The sequence below is a fragment of the Ursus maritimus genome, unplaced genomic scaffold (genome assembly GCF_017311325.1).
Source record: "Ursus maritimus isolate PB19 unplaced genomic scaffold, ASM1731132v1 scaffold_35, whole genome shotgun sequence".
Classification (NCBI taxonomy): Eukaryota; Metazoa; Chordata; class Mammalia; order Carnivora; family Ursidae; genus Ursus; species Ursus maritimus.
Window position 1 is genome coordinate 12,561,273 of NW_024426119.1, and position 4,025 is coordinate 12,565,297.

The following is a 4,025-nucleotide window of genomic DNA, read 5'->3' on the forward strand; positions in this document are numbered from 1 at the left end:
TTCCTGATTTTAAGTTATTGAGCTATTTTTCTGCTGACAGTTGGATCTAGTCCCAAGGGTGACTTCAGTGATAAATGCCATGATGTCTCCATCTTTGTCAAGCCCCTGTCTTCAACCAAGGGAATGAACATTTATCCCCACAGGGAGAGATGGAGAAACCAAAATGATCCCATGTGCACGTGTGATCTTCAGGTAGGAAGCTGGAATGGCTGAGTCTCTGTGTTTTGAAGGCAAGCCACCTCCAGAGCTCATTATTTGGGAATCCCTCTCTAAAGTAGCTTACGTATGGATTTAATTCTGTGTTTAAAAAAATATCTTGTTCGCATAGCCTTCATGATTGTCTGCCTCAGTGTGATTTTCGATCCCTTCGGATGATTGAGAATGGAGATCTAGAGGGAAGGGAGGGCCAAGGGTACCTAAGAAGTGGAAAGGGGATGCTACACCTGGCCAGTGACAAGGGCCAACCTTCCCAAAGTCCCACCATCTTGACCAAAGACTTGGGGACTCCACACCCTATGCTTTTTGGCTGGCCCCTCTGGGTCCAGGTGACTAAGACACAGCCACTGCTTTGTTTTAGAACAAAACAATAATAACTTTCTTTCCCATCCCCTACGCCAATAAGAATTATTGTTGCAAAGGCAGAGATAATACAATAACATTCATGCTGCTGTCTCAACCCCAGAAGGCTGGCTGTCGCTCCTGGCAGTGTTACCCCAGCTTCCAGACAGGGCTCCAAGGCTTTCTGGCTGGGTTTCCAAAAATTTCATGTGGGGGCTTCCAGACTTCCTTTTGGAAGTTTTAAGATTTTATGTTAAGATTTTAGGGCATTCTTTGTAGGAACTATAAGACTTGTCAAAGTTGCCAAAGCTTGTGCACAGGGGTTACAGGGTTCCCTGGAGAAGGCCATAAACTTCTTCTCTGGGCTATTCAGAAGTTGCAGGCAGCAGCTGATAGCATCGTCTTCAAGTACTCAGGGAGTAGCTGATTATTTTTATAATCAAGGAGGCTTCTAGAGGGTCCTATCAGCATATGCTTTCCTCAGCCACCTCCTTTCATTCATTCATTCAGCAAACATTTAGAGAGTGATCTATCATGTCCTAGGCACTGAGCTGGGTCAAACTTATGACACACAGCATCAGTGTCAAGGAGCTCACAGACAGAGCTGCTCTGAAGGCTCTCCTGCTGGTGGGGGCTGCCACCACCTCACCTTGCCTTCAGCTGCTAGTCTTTACTGCTTTGTTTCCCTTCCAAGCTGAACAGCTCAAGGGTATTAGTGTTTCAGGTCCACGGTAGGGGAAGAGCTACACATGGCATCTCCAGCAGCAGTTTTGTTCCAAGCTCTTTCAAAAGGTTTCCTGAAACCTCCTATGGAGTGATACGAGGAGAGCAAATCTAAATCAGCCCACCAACTACAATTCTTGGGCCCTCCGGCACTTCTTGGCTGCACTCTGAGGCAGTGGTAGGGCTCTTCAAAGAGCAAGAATTTAGGCCATTCAGGACCAGCCCTACCCAACCATACTTCATTGGCCTGGTAGCAACACTTTTCACCACATTTTCAAATTTATTCCTGGGAATATATTCCACAAGCCACACCTAAAGAAGAATATGTTTTCTAAGGCAACACATGGGGAGTGAGGTTAAGCTCCCCCATCTTCAAAAGCTTTTCTCAGCCAGAACCTTCTTCCATACAGCTGAGATTTCAGCCAGCTTCACAACTCTATTCAAGGGACTGACTCCTATTAAAATGAAAACCCCAGAAGGTGCCCAGCTTCCATCAGACTATTTTATTTCACACTCCTACTGTGAGTGATCGGATCCCTTCAGAAAAGATAAGTGAGAGCAGGTTTTGCCATTTGAAGGGGGGGGGACAAGCTGCCCTGGGTACCTGAGAGGAAGAAAGAGACGGTTTGAGGGCGTACGAGAAGACTCCAAATAGATTTCTCTATTAATAGCTGGCTATTGGGTCCCTCCCGAAAACAAGATCCACGGGAGTGCTGGAAGTCATGTGTTGCCTACAAACAAGGGACACACTCTCTGAGAGAAGCAAACCCAGGGCCCAACCTGCACGGCAGCCTTCCAATAGGCTGTCTCTCCCTTCCAAATACCCGGTACAGAGACCTCTTAAACCCATAGTGATACCCCTCTCTGCTCCTTGTGTATTTCCACATCTCTTCGATCCGATAGACAAGAAAAGCCCTGAGGGGGTCTTGGAAAGTGTAAGACATCACACAGGATACTGGCCCTGTCAGCGGGAGAGACTAGGTGGACTCCAGTAGAGGAAGAGTAACAGCTAATGTCCATAGCAGTGTAGCACCGAACTCTACTAAGCCTTCCACATACTGTACTCACTTTACCTACCCAGTACCCCTAGGAGGTAGGTACTATCTGGGATTTCATTTTCATTTTACTGTTGAGGAAACTGAGGAATAGATTCTAAGTAACTTCTTCAATGTCACACAGCCGGTATAATAGCAAGACTCGATTGCTGGCGGTCCCGCCCCTGCCTCAGCGCTAAAGCCTGTACCTCTCCATGGTGACTGGACATTTCTCTGACAACAAGACTTATTTCCCATGACTTTTTCTCCCTTTCAATTTTTTCCCCGTTGTATGAGTTTAGCTGCTGAAGACCTCATCTTCCTGGGACAAAATTTTCTCTCACTTTTCCATCTCTGGCCCATTTCGTCAATCCCTTCTAACTTGACCTTCACCCTGCTATTCCCCCCCCCCCAATCTTGAAGCCTTGTGGACCTCTCTCTCCCCTTCTTTGGAGCTGGGAACTGAGACGGAGTCTGCAGTGGCAAGAGAGCCAACCTACACGGTCAAGAGCAGGGTGTGAGTGTGCTCATGTCGCCAGCTTCTTTGGGGGCTCTCTGCTGTCCCCTACACCTCGCCTTTCACTCTTTTGTTCACATTGCTGCTCCTGGCCTGTTGGTCCTCCCACCCCATCCACTGTCCTTTCCCACCTTTTTTACTGCTGTATCTTTTTCTCAGCCTTGCTTTCCTTCTGCTACAGGTCAATCTCTGGAATATTTTTTCCCCTCAGTTCACTCGTTCTATATCTCACTGAAGGTATATCTGTGTCTGTTTTTATTGCCCATTTTCCCCCCTCTGGCCAGCCACAAGAGGGAACAGGAGTTCACTACTCCAGGATGAAACCTGTTCTCTTTTAACATGGTTCAGAGGCCTTTGCATTTGTCTCCAGCATCAACTCTGGCCACTTGTGCTCCAACATGGCGCTGTAGCCACAAGGAACTTCATTTTTTCCCTAAAGATGCTCTGCCCTGCACAGTTGCCTTTCCTGTTGTTGGAGAGACTTTACCACCCCGAACCCAGTGCTCAGCTAACTCCCACTCCTTGTTAAGCCTCAGACACTGCTTCCTCCAGGAGGCATTCCTGTCCTGGCTGAGGCGTCTGTCCTACGAGTGTTTCCACCCTGTGTTTCTACTGATAGGGCAATGGTCACATGGACTGCCTGTTTGCTTATACCCTTCTCCCTTAGATCTTTGAAGGCAGGTTGACTTCTAGACTTACTTCCTTTCCACACAGTACAGTAAAAATGGGGCTTCGGGTAGCCTTCCCTCCCGGCTACTCTCTCCCCACACCATCCTCCAAAACATTGGCTCATTTTTGCCAGATTTGGGAATTCTGCAAGCCCAAATACTATCTGCTTTTTCTACCAAGTCTCAGGAGACTTCTATCCCCTGGGGGTGTTTCTTCTGGGGCTTCTCATGTCAACCTCTATTGTTATTAATCATGGAAGAAAGTGAGGTTACGTAGAGATTTTGTGGACTCCTTCCAACAACTGTGCTGGTGGTTCCGCTCAGAGGTAGGAAACCTGGAGGAAAGCGCTCGCATGTCATTCGCCGGACCCACTGCCCCTAACAACAGTGTGAGGTCCTCCAAGACAAGTACCACACCGCATTCTTTTCCTCCCTTGCCCAGTGCCCTAAGAAACATTTGTTGAAATGCTTTATTCCTATGTATACGTGTATGTGTGTGTATGTACATGTGTGTATATATATATA